The 26,182-nt window shown below is 40.6% G+C and overlaps 1 protein-coding gene across 1 annotated transcript in view; it reads left to right on the plus strand.

Moving 5' to 3' along the window:
• Window positions 1–26,182, plus strand: part of CCSER1 (coiled-coil serine rich protein 1) — an 896,462-nt gene that overhangs the window by 494,611 nt on the left and 375,669 nt on the right. The gene's annotated exons all lie outside the window — the stretch shown is intronic.

Below are 26,182 nucleotides of genomic sequence, written 5' to 3' on the forward strand. Positions count from 1 at the left end.
GGAACATCTTTTAGCCACGATTTAATGCACACAATTATTTTTCAGAACGTTTGTTTTGTGAAATTTGTGTTTCCTGAAGTGGCCAACATGGGCATTTAAAATATAGAAGGAATAATACTGTTTAAAAACTTCACTTTTGTCCTTAATCCACTTATATGGAAACCACACTTAAGGTCAAAACTTTGTAATTTCTGAGATTTGGAGAAGGACCCCATTAATGATTTGAACGTGTGACATCATCCTTTTTTGTGTCATTAATGCATTTTTCAGCTTCTACTGTGGTGCTTGAAGATGAGGTTGGGTGCTGAGGTTCCAAAATCCATGTGGGATGAAGGCTCACACCGTCTGCTCCTGCAAAGCCACCGTCTATGGGTCACTGCAACTGATCCAGTGACAGCTTCCCCAAACTGACAGGCTGTTAAACAGAGTCCCTTTGAAATGTGTCCCCTGCAATGACTAGCACAGATCAGCAGACCTGAGAACAGCCAGAGAATCACCTACTATGCTGAGCTGAAGGGCTTATTCTCTCTATCTTGCTAGCACATTATTGGCTGCAATGGACACTCCTGCCCATTCTATGCCTGAAAGGTTATTGTTTAAAGGGGTGTGTGTGTGTGTGTGTGTGTGTGTGTGTGTGTGTGTGTGTGTGTTGGTTTTGATTGTTTGACCTGTTTATTTCTTTAAGAAAAATTTTTGTATTATAGTCACAGTCCACAGAACTTGGATGCAGGTAGAGGTTGGGATTCAGTCCCAGGATCTCACACACCCTATGCTTGGGTTCTACAGTTTGACATAACTCCGAATTCAAAAGCATTTTTATTGTGAATTTATACATTTTATCTTTTTTGCTACCTTGAATGTCCTTGTTGGACTAATCCTTCCTTCCTTCCTTCCTTCCTTCCTTCCTTCCTTCCTTCCTTCCTTCCTTCCTTCCATACTTCCTTTTTCCCTTCCTTTTTCCCTTCCTTCCTCCCTTCCTTCCTTCCTTCCTTCCTTCCTTCCTTCCTTCCTTCCTTCCTTCCTTCCTTCCTTCCTCCCTCCCTCCCTCCCTCCCTCCCTCCCTTCCTTCCTTCCTTCCTTCCTTCCTCCCTCCCTCCAACCCTTCCTTCCTTCCTTCCTTCCTTCCTTCCTTCCTTCCTTCCTTCCTTCCTCCCTCCCTCCCTCCCTTCCTTCCTTCCCTTCTTCCTCTCTCTGTTTCTTCCCTTTTCTCTCTTTCTTTTATTCTTTGTTTCCCTCTCTCTTTCTTTATTTCTTCTTTCTTCCTCTCCTGTCTTTCTTCCTCACAGATTAGACAGGAGATGGAATTATAACATAAGCAAGTGTTAGCATCATTTGCTAAGTGGGATATAAATGAGACTTTAAATTAGCTTGTTTACTTGACTGTACAGTACGGTCATCATAAATTTTGTCATTCCTCATATCTTCTTTTCTTTTTTGGAGTCAGCCTCATCCTCTCAGTCCCCACTATGAGCTTTGCAATCTTTTCTCTACTGAAAATAGAGGTAATGTTTGACTACAGTGAATAAAACCTTTAAAGAGGTTGAAATTAAAAATAATGTTAAAAGTAATGTTTAAAAACTCATCTTTACAATTTTTCTGAATTTCAATTGATCTGTCAACATTTTCTGAACTATTACTCTCATTGTAATATTTATTTTTATGTTGTTCACCATTTTACCAACTTTGAAATAACTTATTAGAAAGATACTTCCCATTATGAGATAGACATGATCCTTAAGAAATTAATTTTTTTCTTTGTAATAAGAAAATAAAATCTTTGGTGGTATTTACAGAGAATAGCAATTTGAACTACCTTGATTATTCTTCAATGAAATTTCACTATTACTACTTTTGCACTTATCCTATAAGTACTTCCTGAGTTAATAGCTTAGTGTAAACTTTAAAAAGCTATTAAGCACATTTATGCAGTCTTATCTCAGGGAAAAGTCATGATTTTGCACACCATTAGCTGGGTGTTATTAATAAAATATATGACTTATTAGGCAATAAAGAGTATAACTAGAGGCATTCACTTTGCCAAAAAAAAATCCAGATTGGCATGGAGCCTTTGAGCAAATTCTAAATTTGAGTTAAATTTAAAATTTAACTGTTTTTTTGGGGGAGGGCAGAGTTATTACTGGAGTATTATTTTCTTTTAGCACTAAGAAAAACATTTTTTAATACCAGTAGGAATCACTCTTATAGAACTGCAGAGATTAGCACTACTAGATAAAAGGGAAAATGCACAAATGATTTCAGTTTCAGGTAAATAACAAATACTTTTCAGGATATATGTACCATATATCACAGGTGACATATTTATATTAAAGTTGTGTGAGATTTTAATTTAAATATTTGTGCTCCAATTTTTGGCAAATATATACCCTAAACCAGAGCCCCAAAAGAAAATCACAAAAATGATGACGAATGAACTAGTTAATGACTTAGTTATTTTTTCACTTTCTTCATCAAAAGAATAGTAATGATCTCTAAGTAATAATGATAGGTCATGCACACTTAGTGTAATAGTAGGTTATGACATGTAAGTCATGCTCATTTAAATATCTTTTTGCATTAGTTATTAGTCACTGTCACTGTCACTGTCCTCCCGCTGTTCATCGATTTGCTGTAGTGGGCCCAGTAACATTGTAAGATTTGTTGTTACTGTGTTTGGCATATCAAATACATCACGGGGAGCTTGCAAGGCTTTGGCGTGTGGTGGAGATACTCTCGGTAGCTTGCCAGGCTCTTGGAGAGGGACAGAGGAATCGAACTCGGGTTGGCCCGGTAGGCCGCGTGCAAGGCAAACATCCTACCGCTGTGCTATCACTCTAGTTCAGTTATTAGTAGTGTGTAAAATATAGTTTGTTTTTTTAAATACTCACTATACTTAAACCTAATGTGGAAATATTTTACTGGTATGTGTTTATTTAAATATATTCATATATATATATATATATACACATTTATCTACACACGAGAGAGAGAGAAAGAGAGAGAGAGAGAGAGAGAGAGAGTGAGTTTAAGGTGCTTATTCTGCTTTTTCTGCTCGTTACCTACTTCTTTACTTTGAAGTTGGGATGAGCTTGAGTGGCAATGTTAATAAAACTCATCTTTTTTCTTTTTCGCACTCCAGTCATCCCACACTCATTGAGCCAGTGCTGGTGAATTGCTGGAAAAACCACATTCATTTAATTTAGTCATTGGTGGATCAGGATACACCTGACATTTCAATGGAGGCATTTTACCTGGTAAATAAATTATTATAGGATATTTAAAAAACATGAAACTATGTAAAAGTTCTGAAGTTCTTTGTTATGGAAATTTTATACCAACATCAGAACAGTGCTCTGAGAGACTTAATCGTTTTGCAGGTAAATCTCAGGGCAGGATAATATGAGCTTGAGACAATTTTCACTGGGGAACTGAGTTTGGATTATATTGAATTCTAGCTGGAGTCATTTGTACAAAGCACAAATAATCCAAATTTGTGAAGAAGCATAGCCAATTGCATTATTATACATAACTTGAATGGCTTCTATATAACTCTGCTAAATATATTCTGATCACTGTAATTTTATTCATTGTTGTTAGCACATAAAGAAACAAAAATGAAAGGTGAGTAAAGTAAATTACTGTATGTACAAAAAAATAGATGTAGAACACTTGATTCAATAACCACCACAATTATGACATACTATTTTATTTTAATAATCAACCGGAAATATTCTACTCTACATGTGTACATTTACAAATTAATATTTTATTTTTGATTAAATAAGCACTTTATAGATTTATCAGCATGGGATGCTTTTATTCTCCAAGAATCAGGAAAAAAAAGAATACTGTCCTTAAGCATAGGAATTTTGAGTTGGTCACAGAATGAAGTTGATAATATGTAGTTGTAAATAATATACTTACAAGTTCTATTGGAAATGACTGAGTTTAATAAAAGAAAATATTACTAGGCTAGCACACATTGCTATTGGTACAAAAATGACATGTCTTAATACCATTATAACAGGCATTGTTTGCTACCAACATAAAAAATGAGTTGTTTTATTATCTGCACATGATTATATGTAATACTTACCCGGCATGTCAATAAACCAAAATTAGAACAAAAGAGAGCATGAATATTAGCAGTAGAATCTTATTGGGTCACATAATCCTCCATTAATACACAAAATTAATCTTCTTGTTTCCTTGGTGCTTGTTAACAGTTTCCTGATTATTCATGTGTCCATAAAAAAAATTAATGCTTGAAGCCCTAAACCTGGTGAAGATAATGAGCATGGCTCCCCATGGATCTGAAAAAATTAGATTGTTGGTTTGAGACAGATGCAGCTATAACCAGAGGGAACGCTTTTGCAGTCACACCACAGTGTAGCAGAAACATCATTTAGAAGCTTTAATACATAATAATACCACTTTCAAAACAATTATAAGCTCCAACAAACAGAATATAAGGATCCAGAAGAATGACGTTATTCATTACTAGAAGATCCACTGAAGACAGTTACAGCCTTTTGGTAATGCTGTAATTAATTTGGGTACGAAAACTGGGAGAAATCTTACGTCTTTGCTCTAGAAACACATTCAAAACAACGTCAGGAAAAGCAATTTCAAGGTCCCTTTTCAAGTACAAAGCCAATGAAGCAATCTGAAGGCATAGTTTCCTTATTTCTTCTTATTGAAGCCATATTTGTGCTCTGAACATGCAATTATTTGCTTCAAATTATATCTGATCCACCTCACTAATTTGGGGATTTTATAAAAAAATATGTAAAAGTTCTGAAGATCCTTGTTATGGAAATTTTATACCAACATCAAAACAGTGCTGCAAGAGATTTAATCTTTATGAAGCAGAATAATACCCTCTAGTCCATCTTTGATACACCAAGGTCAAGACTTAATACATTGTTTATGACCTAGAAGTGTTCTATTCTGCGTAGAGACCACGTCTTATTTTCCTAATTAGCTGCTGATGAACACAGGTTGTTTACCATTCTCTAGTTAACGGCGAACAATATTGCCATTAAAATGGGTGTGCACCTATCATCGGATCTCTGTTTTGTGGCTTTTAAGTAAATACCAAGAGATGGGGTGACTGAATCATGGAATATTGATTTCCTATTTTGAGTAATTTCCATATTATTTTTCATAATGCTTGTACCTATATACATTTTTCGTAGTAACACATAAGGAATCTCATCTCTCTGCATTCTTTCTAGGTCCTTGTCTGGTTTTCCAGATAAGAGATATTCTCACAGTTGTGGAATGCTATCTCAATGTTGTTCTAATTTGTGTTTTCTAACTAGTAAGAGATCACAGACTTCTCTTGATATGCTGATGGCCTTCTTTGTAGAAATATCTATTGAAATCACCTGCCCATTTTAATGAGGTCATTTGTTATTATTGAGTTTCATGCATCCATATATTTACCCCTTGCCAGATGAATAATGTCAACTGTTTTCCTATTCTCAAGATGTGTCGTCACTTGCGTGATTCTTTCTTTCACCGTGCAGACGTGGTCTCCGTTTGATATAGGCTCACTTGTTTATTTTTAATTTCCCCCCTTTGTCATTGAAGTTCGCTGCCTAAAGAGCTGTAGAAATGCTAGTGTCATGGAACTGATCACCTAGTTCTTCCTCTCTTTGGCGGGCAGGGGCTCCCCCAGGTGGCGCTTTTGGTGGTTCTCAGTCAACTCCATCAGTGGTTGAGAAAGGGCGTGAGAGTAGGTGTTGTTTAGACTTACCCTACCTGGTGATGCTCTGGGCCTTCCTGGGACACACTGGTGAGCAGTTATGGGAGTCAAGGGATGCCTCCAGTGATGTTCTTGCTACTTGGGCAGATCATACGATGCTGTGTATTGAACCGGGGTGAGCCAAATGGAAAATATACGCCTCAATCGCTGAGCTATTTCTCTAGTCCCTACACCCCTCGCACTGTCTACTGTAAGGTACACAGCGTTACTTCCAAATATTTTCATCCACCCACTCAACATTCATTTTTTTCTGTATGGTTTTAGAGAGTTGTCTCATTCATTCTTTTGCCTGCAATTATTCAATTTTCACATTACCATTCATTGACTGAATAGACTTTCTTGCTCCATTTTCTTTTTTCTGCTCCTTTGTAATAAAGTAGTTTTTCTCCTGAAACTATACCCTAAAATATTCAGCCTGTCTTTCCAAATCAGTAGTTTATGTGCTGAGTCTGGTGTAGCACCAGGAAGACATATGCTTGACAATATCCGTTTAGTTAATAACTGGATTTTATTTACATGGCATTTATCACTTTGAGTCATTGATTTCTAATAAATATTTTTAAATGTTTATTCAATAAGATTTTCCAGGAATTTAGAAATAATGACTGCAAAATTCATAATAAATGTTAGGTTCCTTATATAAAATCATATTAATTTCATCTGGATGACAAAGGGATTTTCAATGATCTGAGCCCAATGGCAAAGATAAAAAAAATTTAAGCAAAGGCATATATTTCAAGTTGAATTGTTTTTGAATGGTAAAAGAAACTGGGGCTGACTGGAATACAGCTGATAAGACACTTACCTTGTATGTGTCTGACCTGGTCTAATCTTTGGCACACCATATGGTTCCCATTTAGATCTCTGCCAGGAGTGATTCCTGAGAACAGAGACTGAGTAAGCCCTAAGCACTTTAGAGTCTGGCCCCAAAACAAAAAGGAAGAAACAGGCTAAAATAAAGATTTGCAATGGAATGGGAGATAATATTCTGTGATGACCAATCGGCATGTGGAAAAGTTTTTATTATCACATAGTATAAGGCAAACATATCAAAATGGCAATGAGGTAGCCTCTTACACCAGTGATAATGACATATATCAAAAAATCTAAAAGCAGCACAGGTTGGTGGATGTGTCACAAAAAGAGGCCTTCTCTCACTGCTGGTGGGAATGTCACCTGGCCTAGCCTCTATGGCAAACAACCTGGAGCTTTCTCGAAAAGCAAGAAAGTCGGTCCTGTTTGACTCAGCTCTGCCACTCCTAAGTATCCACCTCCCATACACAAAAACGTTGCCTCAGAAAGACACAGGAACACCTATGTCCATCACAGCTCCTTTGGTGAACATTGGGCAGGATATGACCTCAGCTAACTGTCCAACAATAGATGGACAGATAAAAAAGAAGTTGTGGAACATACACACAATGGAATACTATGCAGGTCAGAACTTGGATTGAATTGCTGGGTGTCATTCTCAAAGATGTAACTCAGAGGCAAAAAAACACAAATGCAAGGTGATCTCACTTGCCTCTAGAATATTGAGAAACAAAGCCAAAGTATAAAATTATTCATCAATAATAAAACTCGGATGCTAGAATACAGACCCGAGAATGCAGTTTGGAAAGAGTGACGAGGGGAGTGAATAAGCTGAGGACAGTGACACGAGCACAGACAGAGGGTCTGGAGCATGCAGGTGGCACTAAGGGAACTCTGGAATGCACTAAAGCCATAGCTGTGGTCATTGACAGGAGTGAGGCGAGGGACATTGGAAAGGAGCTTTGGACCTGAGATGACCCAGGCAGTGGTCCTGGGCACAATGCAATGCTATTGTGCAGTAGCTTTGGACTTCCAGAAGGCTGAGTAGTATTGTAGCCCAACTACTAAAACTGCTTTTAGAGATATCACTGTCACTGTCACTGTCCTCCCGTTGTTCATCGATTTGCTCGAGTGGGCCCAGTAACATCTCCATTGTGACACTTGTTACTGTGAATGGCATATGGAATATGTCATGGGTAGCTTGCCAGGCTCTCGGAGAGGGGCAGAGGAATCGAACCTGGGTCAGCCGGGTCAGCCACATGCAAGGCAAACGCCCTACCCGCTGTGCTATCGCTCCAGCCCTTTAGAGATATACTTCAGTCAAAGCCTATTTTTATTTTTACATCTTTATTGGTTAACTTCCACTTTTCTCCTTTATAAGATTACCTGACTTTCCAGGAACTTAATCTTCCTTTGGGCTACTAAATTTGCTAATAATTTAAAATACCACAGATTATTTATGCTTAATTTTATTTATTTATTTTTTGCCATTGTCCATTTCTTTGGATTATTTTTCACTTTATTATTTTTTTTATTAGTGAAACACCATGAGGTACAGTGGTAGACTTACAAATTTTTGTGCTTGGATTACAGTTATACAATGATCGAATACCCATCCCTCCACCAGTGCCCATTTTCCACCATCACTGATCCCAGTATCCTTCCCACCTCCCACCCCCCCATCCCAACCTGCCTTTGTGGCAGGGCATTCCCCTTTGTTCTCGCTTTTCTTTTAAGTTTATGCTTAATTTTAAATAATTACATAACAACACTGGTATTTTGGTCTTGCATGGCCTCAAATAGATGAATGGGCAAGCCTCTTCTCCAAAAATGAATCTCTTACCACAGATTCTTTCTTTGTCACATCTGTCTGTTTTTCCCTTAAGATTATTTTGTCTTGGTAAATGTTGTATTTGAAGTAACACTGATTATTTCTGAACTGTAAATATTTTGGCTGCTAAGTTGTTTTTAGTGCCCCCATTAGTTCTGACTCATTCTCCTATATCTATAGATTGTTTACGGGACAGTAAATGTTATAAAGTAATGGTCAAGCAATTAAAAAATGTGTACTAATTTCCTATAACTCTGTATTTTACTTTACTACTATGAAATTAATTGTAGGTAAGGGACGTTACTTGTGCTACGCACCTGCCTGGCACTGAAGAAAATCTGCGTGGGATTCCGACCACGAAATGGTCCCTGAGAATCACTGTGTGTGGCCCCAGCAACAATAGGAAGAACAGTAAAAGTATAGAAGACATATGCACCTTTCCCACTGTCTCTAAGCCCCAGGAGGGAATATTTTGATGTGCTTGTTGCATCATCAACACTATTTTGGTGCATCAAGCAATGCAAGAATAGTGTCTGAATTTTTATTTTTGATAATAATGGAATATAAAAATAAAAGTGAGCTGGGGGTGGGCTCAGTGATAGAGTACCAGCACCTTTTGAAGAAGGAAAGGAGGAAGGAAGGAAGGAAGGAAGGAAGGAAGGAAGGAAGGAAAGAAGGAAGGGAGGGAGGGAGGGAGGGAGGGAGGGAGGGACAGAGGGAGGGAGGGAGGAAGAAAGGAAGAAGGGAGGGAGAGAGGAGAGAGAGAGGGAGGGGAGGGAAGGTAGGGAGGGAGGGAAGGAGGAAGGAAGGAAGGAAGGAAGGAAGGAAGGAAGGAAGGAAGGAGGGAGGGAGGGAGGGAGGGAGGGAGGGAGGGGAGGGAGGGAGGGAGGAAGAAGGGAGGGAAAGAGGAGAGAGGGAGGGGAGGGAGGGATGGAGGAAGAAAGTAAGAAGGGAGGGAGAGAGGAGAGAGAGAGGGAGGGGAGGGATGGATGGAGGGAAGGTAGGGAGGGAGGGAGGGAAGGAGGAAGGAAAGAAGGAAGGAAGGAAGGAAGGAAGGAAGAAAGGAAGGAGGAAGGAGGAAGGAAGGAAGGAAGGAAGGAAGGAAGGAAGGGAGGGAGGGAGGGAGGGAGGGAGGGAGGGAAGGAGGAAGGAAGGAAGGAAGGAAGGAAGGAAGGAAGGAAGGAAGGAAGGAAGGAAGGAAGGAAGGCAGGCAGGCAGGCAGAAGAGGTATTTCCCCCAAAGTGAGGCATAATTCATATTCTGACAGTCCAAAGGAGATTATGAAAGACAAAGTGAAGACTAAGACAGGAGAAAAACCAAACACGTTGCTGTGTAAGAGGCAACCCATAACACACACACACACACACATACACACACACACATACACACACACACACACACACACACACAGAGTAATGGGGGAAAGGAACTTGCTTCTGGAGAGCAGGAGAGATTTTGAAGGCAGGTACCGTTCATGCCAGACTGGAGTTAGAACAGAAAGGGGTTTTGCTGTTGTCTTGGACACTCCCGGGTGTGCTCCAGGTTTCCTCCCAGCACAGCACTCGGGGCTGTCTCCTGTGAGCGTCCAGGAGACCATCAGGGAAGCCTGGCCAGGCCATGGGCAAAGCAAGTTTCTCCCCACGGCCCTTTGCTCTCACCCAACTCAAACACTTTTGCTACCAAGTGGCGTAGAGCAAGGGGGTTAGACCTATCGTCACAGTCTGCATATTTGCATTAAAAACTGGTATTGCTGCAGAAACTAGGGAGGTTTTTCATTTCTAGCATGTGGGTGGAACCTATTGAATCATTGTTACCATGAAGGGCAGGGAATCCCGCTCAGAAGCCAAAGTGAAGCCCCTTTTTTTCTAGGACCTGGGTAATGTTGTGACTGAGCGCAGAGTTGAGAGGAATAAGCAGAGCATTTAGGGCCAAGGATCTCTCACCAGGAAAACCAGGAACAGAGACTCTGCACGCTCGGACGTGAGGGCACATTCAGCCCTTCTTGGCTGAAACCAACTGGAGGCCAGTATAGGAGGGCACACGTGGAAGGGAGTTGGTACCCCGTTTCTCTGACAGATGATCAGACGATCCAGAAGTCCAAAGGTGCCGGGCAAGAGGCCTGATTCTCCTTCCTTCTGGAATGCTTTTTTCCTGGGCTGTTTCCTGCCCGTCTTTGTAGTCTAACCCAGATGCTTGAGCACGGGCAGCGGGACCATGAGATGAGCACTGTGATTGCTTGCTGAGCACAAATGCCCTTTGTCAATCAACCAAATCCCCAATAGTTCCGCTGGCACTGAACCTTGAGCAGAAGCATTCATAACTCACAGGAATGCGGTTAGAAGCTTCTTGCTTTTTTTGAATATGAGATAAATGATTGTCCGATCCAAGCTGCCCCGGGGACGATTTGCTCTTTCTTTCGGAATTGATTTCGAAGGTCCCGAGGCTGTTGGATAAATACCAAGAAGGCAAGAAGAGATTAGTAACATAACCAACAGAAGAAGGGGAGGCAACTTTTCGAATCGCGTCAAATATCTGACGGTAGTTCAACATACCAGCACTCTTTTCTAATTCTCAGTCCCAAACAAGAGATTGACTTTGTTGTCTCGATTATTCTAGGATCGGTCCTTGTGGTCTTGCCAGAGTTTCTGAAACAAGAGCAGAAGTAGGATTTATCGTCTGGTGATACAGGCAGACAATGCTTGACATGCAAGATGATAGAAGGATCCCAATTGTCTCCTTAGTTATAAATCCCAGGACTTCTCTATATGCATCCAAAGTATAAGACAAAGTAAATAAATTATTTTTCACCAGAAAATGCTGCAGATTGAATTCACTCCGCAGGGTTGCCTGTGCAATGTATTCTGTCATGGCCACTTTTTCCTTCTTTAAGGAATAGGGAGTGAAACAAGTAGGGTTTTAAATGAAATCGTGATACAGTTGTGTTGGATTTCCTGGGAGGCTATTTAGAGGCGAGGAAGGATGAACACCGTCAAATACAATGATCAAGATGGTTTTGTTTAACAGAAGATGAAAAGCTATGCAGGAAAACATAGATTTGCTGTGTTGGAAGGAGCAGAATAACTTATAGATGTCTGTAACATTAGGAACCTAGGATGAAAACTGGAATCCCTGTAAACATTTTAGTTTAGTGGAGGGCCCTTAAAGGTGTGGTAGAGACCTAAGAGAAATATGTTTTTGGAGGCATTTTACGAGGCATAAGTGTATCAAATTGGCTAGGGATGCACAATCAGGAAAGCAACGTGAGTTGTCATGGGAATTTTACTTTTCCGTGATGATTTATATCATGGAATATAAAGTGATGTGATACCATGACGTGATAGCATGCTCAGAGATATCATTCTCAATGACATATCACACTCAGAAATGAGGTAACTCTATACTTTCTCTAGCCTAGAAAGTTTTATCCTTATGTTTAAATGCCATGGAGAAATGCATGGCCACGTGCAAGGCAAACGCCCTACCTGCTGTGCTGTCACTCCAGCCCTTCATCTAAACTTTATTCCATCTTGCTAATAACAACTCAGAAGTATAAGTACCACTGTAGCACCATCCTCCTGTTGTTTATTGATTTGCTCGAGCAGGTTCAGTAATGTCTCCATTGTGAGACTTGTTGTTACTGTGTTTGGCATATTGAATATGTCACGGGTAGCTTGCCAGGCTCTGCCGTGTGGGCAGAAAAAGCTTTCTGGGCTCTCCGAGACAGGCAGAGGAATTGAACTCGGGTCGGCCAGGTTGGCTGTGTGCAAGGCAAATGCCCTACCCACTGTGCTATCACTCCCAGAAATATAAGAAGTGGTAAAATGATAGGAGTAACTCTAGTTCTTTACTCTTGATCTTTTTTTTTTTAAGTCATCTTTTTTAAAGTCATATTGTACTGCAGATTATATTGAAGAAAGTCACTCTGGAAAATATCCCCTTCATTCCCAATGCTTAGTTAAGACTCTGAAATAGATATGTACCACTTGCAGAACTTCGGAATCAAATAATCCCCATGACTTTGGACAACAGACCCCCAGATATGGACAATGCCATCACTTTCAGTGGCAGAGTTTGATATGACAGCTAGCAGGTGTTCGAACCTTACTTTTTTTTTTTTAATAAAAGAAAAAATGCAACTACTGGCACAAATAAAGCAGAACATGTTCTGCCAACATAAAACACCTGGCATGCATTTCAGCTAAGTAAATTCCAGCTGTTTTAACTAAGGGCCAAAGTACTGTGTCAATATACATGAATCATAGTGTTCCTCAACCTTTGTTCTCAGAACTATTCTCCTGCACGCTGGGTGTTTGTGTGGATTCTTGCCGAGCTCCTAAGAACGAGAAAGCCTTCTTTGACTGACGTGGTCCAGGCCAGGGTACATTCCTTAGTCCTATGTTTATTAGAAAATATGATTTGTAAACAATCTAAATTTTCACATGGTGAATTGACCTATTTCATTCCCTTTCAGAATGGAACTTGAACAAAGTAAACAGACTTTGCCCTATATCTTGTGGTATATTTTTGTTTTTAAAAAAAAAAATAAAAGGATGTGTAGAGGTAAGATGAATAAGATGTCTCCTCATTTGGTTTACCAAAATATGTCTTATGTGTGAATTTACAAAGATGGAAGAATCACCAACATCATGCACTGATGTTCTGCAATAAACTTATTTTTAAATCTATTTTTAAATTTTTATATTTAAAAATTGATTTAAAAATAAATTTTTAAACTTACTTTTAAATTCCTCTTTTCATTTTCCCACATTAGTGAACATGGCTGTTATTCTCTAAATTGTTACCTCAAGTGGAATTCTGGAGACGTTTGGTTGACTGTAAAAATTTTAATAAGTTGGTATAGAGAAGTGACCAGGATGATATTAAGACTTAGAAATGATCATACTGGACAAAGACCGAGTTGTTGAAAGTAGGTAAAGGGATAGACATGATAAGCTTTCAATGTCTGTATTGTAAATTATAATGTTCAAAAGGAAAGAGAGAGGGGAAGAGAGAGAGGGAGAGAAAGAAAGAAGGAGAGGGAGAGAGAAAGAGAAGAAAAGTTTCTGCCATGAGGGATGGGGGGGGTTCTGGGAGGGAGATTGGGGACATTTGTGGTGGGAAATTTACACTGTTGAAAGACAGGTATTGAAAAAAGAATATGACTGACATGCAATCATGAACAACTCATTAAAAATTTTTGGAAAACCAAATTTTAGAAATAGGCACCTTCATAAGGGTTCACCAAAATGACAAAGATTTAAAGTTACAATCCCTAAACCACAACACATTGATTCAGTATCTGAAGCAGATAACAAGTTTTAATCTTCCAGAAGATGAAAAGGAGAGAGCAAGGTAGGAACCGGCAACAGATGAAAAAGCAAAAAGCCGATGGCTCGTGAGACAGGCCAAGGGGCGCAGCTGAAGGAAGAAATCACGGGGTTTTGCAGAGCCTCAGGAAAGGTGTAACTGACAACCTTGGAAGCTGCAACTTTGAACTTGGCTCAGTGGTGAGCTAGAGGACAGTGACCCAGGATGTCAGTCTGAATGTCGGTCTCACAGTTGCTAATCTCTCCATTATGAGGTTCCATGTTTTGGCAACTGTTTAGTGAAGCATCAGGGAGAACAAGGTCTGGATGGTATGTGCGGGGGGACCGGAGACTTTTTTTTCTTTTTTTTTTAAATTTTATTGAATCACCATGAGACAGTTACAAGCTTTCATGTTTGGGTTACAATCACACAATGATCAAACACCCATCCCTCCACCAGTGCACATTCCCCACCATCAGTATCCCTGGTATCCCCCCCTTTCCCACCCTCCCTCTGCTTCCATGGCAGACATGATTCCCCATACTCTCTCTCTCTGTTTTTTGGCATTATATCACTGTATCACTGTCATCCTGTTGTTCGTCGATTGCCTCAAGCAGGCCCCAGTAACGTCTCCTTCGTCCTAGCCCTGAGATTTTTAAAAGTGCCACATTCGAGGCTCTTTCAGGGTCAGGAGAATGAACCCCATCATTGTGACTGTTTTTTGGCATATTGCATACGCCACGGGGAGTTTGCCAGACTCTGCCATGTGGGCAGGATACTTTTGGTAGCCTGCCAGGTTCTCCAGAATAAGAACTAGATAATAAGATGTCGCGTGGCCACGAATGCCAGGAACAGGTTTTCTAGTCTCTGGGTCTTGGCCGTTGATGGGATTACACGGTGCCGAGGACAGTTGGTGGGTGTAACGCCTACATACTGGAAGATGGGGGATCTGGGTGGAGGAGGCCCAGTCCCCATCTGAGCAGGCTTGGAGATCTATGCCCCGGGTCCCGCACACTTGAGTTCCTCTGCAGGTCCCTTCATGTGTGAGGCTCATCCGAACATGTGGAGAGTGGTCTTAAGCATGGCTGTGGCTGGAACTGGAGGTCTTTAGTGGTCTCTGAATGCTGCTTTTGGGCATTATGGTTTGCAATACAGATGCCGAGAGGTTATCATGCTTGTTCCTTTATCTAGTTTCTGCACACATCTCTCATCCTGGCCGATTCCTCCAGCCATGTTTTTCTTAGCGATCCCGTCTCTATCCCAGATGCCGCCTCTCCTTTGCTCATGAGGCAGGCTTCCAGCTATGGACCAATCTTCCTGTCCCGTGTATCTACTGTCCTTAGGTGACCGGAGACTTTTCTATGGAAAACAAGCGAAGGGTCTGCAAAGAGCCAGAGCAGCTGCAGAACGTTCTTAGGAACGGCAGCGGCGTGTGGGGCTTCCTCAAAAGGAAAACAAACCCAAACCATCTGGTTTCTTACCCATCACCCTCAAAGCACAGTCTTCTCCGGTAAGCCTCCCTCGCCGCTTGATACAGAGGTCACAAACAGCTTCCGTTGGCTTATCTTAAAATACGTTGTCATCATTATCTGTACATTATCATCATATGTACAGACAACAAATGTTAGCCAGCATTTGAGGTCAGAAAAAATAGAAAAGTGTGGTTCTAAAGAAGGGACTGATCACATAAAATAGGGAATAATTAGTGTAAAAGAAATTGTATTTCATTTCCTACGCAAACCTTCGAAGATATGGAACTTGCATAAAACAGGAAAGGTGCTATGAAAAGTAAATACTGCATTTGTAAAGAAAAAAAAACATACCTGAATCATCAAATATAAAATAACCTGGAAAGAAAAATGTGTTTTCTCTTGACTTATTTTCCTTAGCATGATTTCCGTCAGTGTCATTCATATTGTTTCAAAATGGTGTTTTATTAATTTTTTTCTTGTTTTGAGAAATAGAGCTACTGGCTATCCCATCACATATTTATGTGGATACACACACAAACACACAAACACACACACACACACACACACCATATTTTCTTTATCCATACTTTTGCTGTTGGTCATTTGGGCTATTTACATTTCTATCCTTTTTTTAAAAATTTTTTGCTTTTTGGGGTCACACCTGGCGATGCTCAGGGGTTACTCCTGGCTCTACACTCAGGAATTACTGCTGGCGGTGCTCGGGGGACCATATGGGATACTGGGAATCGAACCCGGGTCGGCCATGTTGGCTGCGTGCAAGGCAAACGCCCTACCGCTGTGCTATCGCTTCAACCCCTTCTATCCTATTTTAAATAGCACTTCAATAAGTGTATCTTTACAAATTAACGTTTGTGTGGGTTTCTTATTTGTTTTTTTTTTTTGCTTTGTTTTGGGCCATACTCAGTGGTGCTCAGGGTATACTTCTGGCTCTGTGCTCAGGGATTATCCTGGTGGTTTCGGGAACGTGTGGCATGCCAGGGATCAAACCCAAATAGACCTAATGCAAGGAAACGCCATGCCCGCCGCTCCATCTCTCCAGCCTCACTTGTGTCTGTGGAGAGAAAGCTAAGTGTGTAACTGCCGCATCAGACAGCTTATTTTATATTTGTAATATTTTGAGAAATCAACATGAAAATTTCCATAGAAAATAGTATGAGTGTCAAAGGGTTTCTCCCACTCCACAGTCTTTCTGATTGTTTCCAGTCTTCTAGAAAGAGGGGTGCAGTTTTCTCTCCCGCTACCTGGTGTGCAATTTCCTGACCAAGTGATACTGGCCTTTTGGGGTGTTTTCTTTTAAGAAATTAATCTGTTCTGCCCATTTTTGATGAGATTATTTGCACTTGTGCTGTTGGACCTTATGAGTTCTCCAAACTCCTTAGCCCTTGTTGAATGTTTGGAGTATGAATACTTTCCTCCGTTTGATTGGGTGTCTTTGTGTTTCTGTCTTTGCTGAGAGGTCACCCAAGCCTGTCCTGTGTCTCATCTTTCAATGCTGAGACCGACAGTGACGTGTTCCTTGGGCCCTGGTGTCTGGGAGCATCTGGACCTCCTCAGTCCTCTAATGCGGGACTTCACCCACGTTAGGTGTGTGTGCTTTGTCATGGATGTCTTCTCCTCCCCTGCCCCCGAATGGCTCTGTGTTCCACTTTCCACTCATAGTTTCTTTTCTTTCGTTCTTTTTTTTTCTTTTTGTGTCACACCCAGCGATGGACAGGGTTTACTCCTGGTTCCGCACTCAGGAATTACTCCTGGCGGTTCTCAGGGGACCCTATGGGATGCTGGGAATCGAACCTGGGTCGGCTATGTGCAAAGCCAACGCCCTAATCGCTGTGCTATTGCTCCAGCCCCTCCACTGATAGTTTCTTACACCGTGTCCCAGGTCTTTAGTCTTTAGTCTAACAGGATCATGTTGAGAGGTTTCTCTCATCACCTTTTCCTGCTGGTGTTCATGCAGAAACCAGACAAGTGCCTTCCATGAGGATAGTTGCACACTTCCTATCAGGCTACCCGCCCAGAAATCTGCTGAGCTCTGCCCAGGGCTGGGCGGATGTTTCATGAGACTCATCCTAGATGCTTTTAGCTGAGTCCCCAGAGCTATCTCCATAGGAATCAGCCCCATGGTTCCCCTATGGCATTAGGGCTGGGGGGACGCGTGAAGCCCGACAGGAGGATGGGATGCTGAGCCTGCCTCCTGACCCAGGTCCTTTCTCACCCCCCAGTTCCACGGACTGGACCGGGGCTGTGGGGTGATGGCTTAGGGACAGTGCATCCTTCCAGAGGCTGGGCGACAAGGAGAGCAATTCTTCCAGGGCTGGAACACACACACATGGAGGGCAGGAGTGGTTTGGGGCCGATTGTTGGCCAGCAAGGGAAGTTTAGTGGCATCAGGACCCGCTGACATCTGGTTGCAATCTGGGAATTGTGCAAACTTGTGCTGGCCGTAGGGACTGTGGCTCCCAATTGGTGGAGACTAGCACAACTCTTTCTGTCCCATATCTGATGGTTGTTGTTGCTTGGCCCTCCATTTGCTTAACCACTCCCCAGGGGAGGTGGGTGATGAGACCTCACCAGGGGTCTGTTGTCAGGGTCTATTCCTAAGAATGGGTTCCGGGATGCTGTCTGCCTGTAAAGCTCCTAGCCAGGCTGCCAGGGAGAACAAGAACTGGTTACTCCAGTGTATTCCTTAAAGTTTCTTGTCTCTCTGGGTTTTCTTTGCTTGCACATTGGATTTCATTCATCTGCTGTTACTGCTTTGAATCCCCGGGAGTGAGTGAGTCTGCTCTCGGGCTCATTAAGGACTGTTCCTTAGTGTTTCCTCTCTCCTCGGCTTGATACCCCTACCCCTCTGCTCAAGGCTTGCTAGTGAGTTATTCTAACTGCTGCTTTGTGGGGTTGGCACCAAGAGTCTCACTGCACTGTAGCAGAGTCCTTTATTTGGTCATCGATTTGCTCGAGCGGGCCCAGTAACGTCTCCATTGTGAGACTTGTTGTTACTGTGTTTGGCATATCGAATACATCACGGGGAGCTTGCCAGTCTCTGCCGTGCGGGATAATCTTGGTAGCTTGCCGGGATCTCCGAGCGGAACAGAGAATGTATATAAAAGAATACAAGCAAATATGTTAAAAACCAAACACATGTGTGCTGCTTTAGGTAATTCAGTAGGTTATACTCTAAGAGGAATGTGGCTGTGCACTTCTGGGAGCTTTGTTTTATAGTCTCTGGATCTTGACCATTGATGGGATTACATGGTGCCGAGGGCAGTTTGTCGGTGTGACTACCAAGATACTGGAAAATGGGGCATCTGGGTGGAGGAGGCCTGGTCCCGATTTGAGTAGGCTTGGAAATCTGAGCCTCAGGTCCCAACACCTGGGTTCGTCTGCCAGTTCCTTCGTGTGTGAGGTTTGTCCAAGCATGTGGAGTGTGGCCTTGAGCACGGCTTGGCTGGTTTCTGGAGATTTTTGGCTGCTGGGGCTCTGTAATATTCCTAAACCAAACCTTCTTCATTTAGTAATTATGTCACTGAGAAACGGTGACTTTTGCCATTGCCTAGCATGAGAAAAAAGGTTACTTAGGAGTGAAAGTTATTTAAATCTCTCCTGATCCGGGTTCAGAATTCAGTCACAGGATTACCCCCACTCTAAGGAATGCTGGGAAGCGTGGTGGCACTGAAACCTTAGTAACTTGGGCACCTCGAACAGTATGGTTAGAATCTGTATAAGCTGATTTTCAGCCTTTTGTTTTATTTCTGAGTGTCTATTGGACATTAGATATATACTTTTATCTCTAATAATTTCCACATAGTGCTGTGTCAAACACCTCCTTGGGTATATAAGAAGAAATATGCAAACTGTGAATAATGGGTCATGTTTTATTTTTTGCTTCCTTTTCTCTTATTTGGTGATTGACTTGGGGGTCCCGCTGGGCTCATTCAGGGCTGAATCTTGACTCTGTCTTCTAAGATTACTCCAGGCAGTACTTGATAAACCAGGGATCAAATCAAGGTCAGCTTTGGGCAAGACAAGCCTGTGACCTCCTGGACTGTCTCTGGCCCCTTCCAGATTCTGCTCTTTAAACAAGAATAATGAAACTGTATGTTTTGGCTGTGTTTGCGGGCACAGACTGTTTACAGACCCAATGTCAAATGGACTATTTCCTCTCCCAGTCCTTTCTGATTTCTCACCAGTTAAAGTTGGCCTTTGATTAATTCTTGGTTCCATTTGTCATATGTGACGTAACTCCAGCTGACCCATAATTGTATTGACATTTAGACATCAGAATCTACCTCCAAACTTGAATTTGGTTTGCTGTGAAGATTATAGGTGAGATTTCAATTGTGTATGTAAAATCAGCTAATTCTAATCCATCACAAGCCATTTCAGATGTATACAGATGTCCAAAAAATGCTAAATAAGCAACAATTTGTGTAGGTAATGACAGGTTATAATTCCAGTCCAAACGATAGCACAGCGGTAGGGCGTTTGCCTTGCACACAGCCAACCTGAGTTCAATTCCTCCATCCCTCTTGAAGAGCCCGGTAAGCTACCCAGAGTGTCCAGCCCGCACGGCAGAGCCTGGAAAACTACTTGTGGCATATTCAATATGCCAAAAACAGTAACAACAAGTCTCACAATGGAGACGTTACTGGTGCCTGCTCTAGCAAATCGATGAACAGTGGGAGGACAGTGCTACAATGCAATAACAGGGTACTTAAAAACTCGAGTATTCTGCAGAAAGTTAGCTTAAATATTTCTAAATCTTTTATCCTCTTTAATGAACATCAAATATTCACTCTTCTATTCTTGTAGATAAAATTCTGCTCAGTTTAGGTAACTACCAGAATGTTTTAGTCAAAAAGGTAAATAGTGATTAAAATATATGATGCTTATTTTGTGTATATGTTATATCAACTCCAACTGCTAAACATTCCAATTTATTCCCCTCTTCCCCTGATATTCAAAAACACATTTGTATACTTTTATTTTTATTTATTAATTTGATGAAATTTATAAAAGTATTCCTTTTGATATAGGAAGTGTACATATCATTAACCCATCAAATAAAATGTTTTATGTACAGACGTATTTCAGAAGAGGTTATGTAAACTTAATAATTGTAATTAAATGTAGTTTCTATTAATTGATGACTCATTCTCTTTTTTCTCATTAGACTGTAGTACAAGAGAGGGATGAAAATCAATTTCATGTGTACAACTTCTTGTAATTATCTAATAAACTGATATTGTTCTGGAGAACTTGATTTAAACTCTCTTCCACTTTTGCCATGGGTAAATGACTTCAAAAATATCATACTTATGATAAAATCCTTCTGGGTTTCTGAAAATTTATTAAGAATCCAAAATACAATCACTTGTGAAGTGAGTTAATGTTAATTGAGCGACCATTCTTTATAATAATTATGCACTCCAAAATTCCCAAAATTATTTTCAAGTCACACTGCAGCATGGTCATCGAAAGATCAAATAAAGGCATTCCTTACAACTCTCTAGCTTCTTCCCATGCTTAATGATCCATTACGAGCATAAGGGCTTAAAAACTGTTGAAGATAAAATTAGAGTAATAAGTAAATATAGATGGTATTTATGGCATACACATACTTAAAGTATAGTTTTAAGAGACTAAGACTAGACCTTAAAAGACTGCAGAACACCAGATCAGAACATCGTTAACAATCTTAATACTTAGATTTTCTTAGTATTAAGTAATAATGAATATCATCAGTACGGATTCATTTAATAGATAAACTTGTAGATGAGAGAGAAGATCAACTATAAAGAATGAAGGCAGGACTAGAAAGATAGTACGGGGTTATGGAACCTTCCCTGCACCCCTGTCACTAGGTTTTAACCCCTGATATGGCATAAGGTTCCCTGAGTATTTCTCCTGTGCACAGATCCAGGAATAGACACTAAGCACTGTTTTGTATTGAAATAGCATTGAAATCCTAACAGTATTCACAGTTACAATCTATAAGAATGACATGTCTTTTCATTTACTTGTGCCTTCTTTAAATTTCTTGTAGTTTTCGATATAAAAGTTGTAAAACCAATTTGAACTTAGAGCTATTTTATATCAATACCTAAACCTTCTGAATTTATAGCTATTTTATATAAATTGTATATGAATTGTATATGAATATCTAGATGGAAGTTTAGTATGTTCTCTATGCAATATTGAGAAGCCTGCAAATAGTAATGGTTTTAGAGTTTTGTTTGTGGGGGCACGCTCAGGCCTTACTGCAAGTTCACTGCTCAAGAATCACTCCCGGTGAGGCTTGGGGGACCATATGGGGATCAGGGATAGAACCCAAATAGGTTGCTTCTAAAACAGATGCCCTATCTGCTGTACTATTACTGTCCCTGAAAGAGTAAGAGTTGTACATTTGACTTTGCAATTTAGTAAAAAAAAACCTTTTAAATAACTTTCTTAGTGATGCATATCTTTTATCTTATTTACAGTATTTGTTTAAATGAACAGAGACCAGATTAGTCAAAAATAAATAAATCATAAGCTCGAGGAAGAAATATAAAATGTCAAGAGAACACTAACCAATTATTATTATTTATAAACAAAGCAAATTTAACCACATCATTAACCTAATGTCCTGAAAACTAAAATACCGACACTAAAATGACATGTGTATTAAGGTGTTATTTTCATGTCATTGTGTTTTTTCTTTGTTGTTACCGTGTTTGGCATATCAAACAAAGTCTCCAATGGAGACTTTACTGGACCCGCTCGAGCAAATCGATGAACAACAGGAGGACAGTGACAGTGACAGTGACAGTGTTTTTTCTTTAAAAAATAGAATAAGGATGCCTTTATTTATAATCTTGGACATGTTTTCTGATTTCCTAGTTATAGCATAGGTTACCGATCTTTATGTATTAAATCTAGAAAAAAATTACCAAAAATCCAAACCTTAGCCTAGATTATTATACATTCTTTTTAGCATTTAAAGCAGTCACTTCTCTCTCTTCCCATGTAAAATTATTGTCTCACTTTCCAGTGAGGTAACCTTACTTACCTCATGAGCTTGTCTTCAAAATCAACTGATGCAGTTCATAAACATGTATGTGTGCTTGTATTTATGTATGCATATTGTCCTGTCACTGTCACTGTCCTCCCGTTGTTTATCGATTTGCTCGAGTGGGCCCAGTAACATCTCCATTGTGGACTTCTTGTTACTGTGTTTGGCATATTGAATACTCTCGGTAGCTTGCCAGGCTCTCCAAGAGGGGCGGAGGAATCAAACCTGGCTTGGCCAGACTGGCTACGTGCAAGGCAAATGCCCTACCGCTGTGCTATGTACACATATTGGCATCTATATAACTGAAGAAAAAGATTTACCAGAAGTTATAAACTTGCTACTCTTTCTTTGTACAAACAGATCTTATTAAAGTAGTTTAAAGTAAATAAATACCTTTGACTGCCACAAACCCATTGACTAATAATACCCATTTATGTTTATGCAAATTAGCTCTACAGAAATACAAAGGAGCATACTTAACAGTCACTTGTTGACCTGATTCTATTTGCTTTGTTTCCTAGAAGAGTTTTGCTTCTAGTCATTCAAAGGCACATTCTTTGAAATTGAGCCTCAAGAACAACTCTGAAATTTAGAGTGGAAGATGGAATCCCATAGCAGTGTAATATCTAATTAACCCTGTTTTACTCTGAATTCCTTGGTGTGTGTGTGTGTGTGTGTGTGTGTGTGTGTGTGTGTGTGTGTGTGTGTGTGTCTGTGTGTGTGCTTGTTGTTTTGTTTTTCTTTATAGCACAGATAACAGGTCGGCTCTTTAGTAAAGATTCTTTGTCTCCATTTTCGTATAACTGTCTCTTTAAACAAATAAGAAATTTTAAATCCCCTCTGCAGTGTTATAATGTCATTCTTTTCTCATAATATTTACAAACATGAGGAGGGATAGCACAGCGGTAGGGTGTTTGCCTTGCGCACTGCCGGCCTCACCAAGCCGGGTTCGATTCCCCCGCCCCTCTCGGAGAGCCCAGCAAGCTACCGAGAGTATCTCACCCGCATGGCAGAGCCTGGCAAACTACCCGTGACGTATTAGATATGCCAAACATGGTAACAACAAAGTCTCCAGTGGAGACGTTACTGGGCCCCCTCGAGCAAATGGATGAACTATGGGAATGACAGTGCTACAGTGATACAGGAAAAAGTATGAATCTTTTCTTGATTAATGATATTCTGGATATTCATTTATTTATAGTTTCTTGCCAGATAGCAGTATTTACTAAAAGTCACATTCATTTTAAGTCTATAAATAATCAGTAAAAATCCAGATTTAGAATGGATGTTTTACACGGATTTACCTATTTTTGATAATAGAAATGTTTCTAAAGAGATTTGAAACCCAGAGATAAGATTGTGGTCTAAAAGGTAAAGGTAAAGGCCCTCCCGTTGATCGTCGATTTGCTCGAGCGGGCCCAGTAACGTCTCCATTGGAGACTTTGTTGTTACTGTGTCTGGCATATCGAATACTCTCGGCAGCTTGCCGGGCTCTCCGAGAGGGGCGGAGGAATCGAACTCGGGTCGGCCATGTTGGCCGCTTGTAAGGCGAACGCCCTACCCGCTGTGCTATCGCTCCAGCCCTAATATCTGTAAAATGGAAAGAGATCTTAACAAATTCCAAGAAAGACACTAAACAACCAATACTAAAAACAACCCATCAAAAACAAATGAAACACAAAAGAGGAAATAGAGATGAAAGGTCATCAAGCTTATTACTTGAGTTTGAGCAGAATGGAGCTTACATTTTTATGAGTTATCACTTTGTTGCTGGTAACTTGAATGAAAGGGGGAGGGGGGAGGGAGCTTCAGAGAAATTAGCTTCTGTTTCTCTGCCCAATGCACTGGGATGGAAATATGTCAAGGGTAACTGACATACAATTGCAGGATATTTAAAGTAGAACTCACGTGATAGATATACATCATGAAAGATTCCTGCCTTCTAGTGAAACAACACACCCGCCCGCCTCCTTACATATTTCTTTTTTCTCTTGAGAAGTTAACTTTTGGATCAAGAATAATTATGTCAAGATCACTCTGATAATATCTGTTAAAATGCAGGAGCTCTTTGATTCAACAACCCCACTCTCAAAGTCCGTCATGCAGATATAGAACTGTCAGAGCTGGGGTTTGTACAGCAGATAAGGCAGATAGCCTGGCCGCATTGAACCCCTCTCATCTTGTATTCTCCCCTGAGCCCTGCCAGGTGTGATCCCTGAATGCAAAGCCAGGAGTAGGCCCTAGGCATCACCAGGGAGGAAAAATATCCAAAAATATAAATAAGTGAATAAAATAAAACTGCCAGTGCTAAATGATACACGTGCAATTTTATTTGAATCATTATTGATGGAGTCAAAACACCAGAAATAGATAAATGATCTGTCAATATGGCAATAGGCAGGTAAATTGTTGGGTGTTTAATGAAGTCATGGGAGGAAGGAAGGAAGGAAGGAAGGAAGGAAGGAAGGAAGGAAGGAAGGAAGGAAGGAAGGGAGGGAGGGAGGGAGGGAGGGAGAAAGGAAGGGAGGGAGAAAGGAAGGGAGGGAGGGTGGTAAGGAGAAAGAAAGGAAAGAAAGAAAGGAGGAAAGAAAGAGAGAGAAAGAAAGAAAGAAAAGAAAGAAGAAAGAAAGAAAGAAAGAAAGAAAGAGAGAAAGAGAGAGAGGGAGGGAGGAAGGAAGGAAGGAAGGAAGGAAGGAAGGAAGGAGCGAGGGAGGAAGAAAGGGGCAAGAAGGAAGGTATTTTTCTGAATAAAAGATACTTCATAATAAATTAACATTTTGCATGCATTTCCAAGGTAATATTTAATTTATGATGTCACAGCATCTGAGTGTGCATTTTGATTTGAGCTTTGTCACACATGCATGTTGCTTCATTCTGTGTAAATATTAAAAAGTAGGTTTTTTAAAAGTAAGAGACCCTGTAAAACAATTGTTTTATATTTTACTAAGAAAAACAGTTTTGCAGAAATATTTTACAAGAGATGCTACTGTGACTGGAGGTAGTTTGGAGCTTTTATCAGACCTTAACTACAAAAGACTCTACACAAAATGTAAAAACTGCAAAAACTTCTGCAAAGATAGAAGCTTTGAGGTCTGCAAAGATATTTCAGGACAGCTTGCTTCAGAGAGCAGAAACATAGCAGTTAAAGCAATGGATGGAAGAATATGGCTTTCGTTATTTTCCTTTATATTGTTTAAAAAACAGACGTGTAAAAATAAACTGGAAAGGAAATGGGCAGAAGTTTGCATTTAAAATTTTGTTCATTATCATTATGTTCACGGTCATGCTGGGACCACTCTCCACACGTCCAGACGGGCCTCATGCATGAAAGAACTGGCAGAGAAACCCAGGCATGCAGGTCCCGGGGCTGAGGTCTCCAAGCCTATTTGGATTGGGACTGGGCCTTTCTCCACCCAGACCCCTCATCTTCCAGTAGGTAGGCGTCACACCCACCAGCTGCCGCCAGCGCCAGGTTGGTCCCATCAACGGCCAAGATGCAGAGACTATAAAACCCAGCTCCCAGAAGCTTATTAAGTGACATCTTATCTTATTTTTCCTTTGGAGAACCTGGCAGGCTACCAAAAGTATCCTGCCCACATGGCAGAGTCTGGCAAACTTTCCGTGTCGTACTCACTATGCCAAATACCAGTAGCAATGATGGGTCTCATTCTCCTAATCCTGAAAGAGCATTGAAATGACTCTTTTAAAATCTTAGTGCTAGGAAGAAGGAGACATTACTGGTGCCTGCTCGAGGCAATCGATGAACAACAGGATGATCGTGATCGTGATCGTGATCATTATGTTGTAGGTCACATGGTTTACACTAGTGTCAATGTTTATAATTTTCATGTATACAATGACTGTGCCTTCATCACTTCCAAGGTGCCTCAAACCTTCCGTCACTGTCTTGAATTGAGAAGTCA

Source organism: Sorex fumeus, unplaced genomic scaffold (assembly GCF_029834395.1).
Source record: "Sorex fumeus unplaced genomic scaffold, SorFum_2.1 ptg000136l, whole genome shotgun sequence".
Taxonomy (NCBI): domain Eukaryota; kingdom Metazoa; phylum Chordata; class Mammalia; order Eulipotyphla; family Soricidae; genus Sorex; species Sorex fumeus.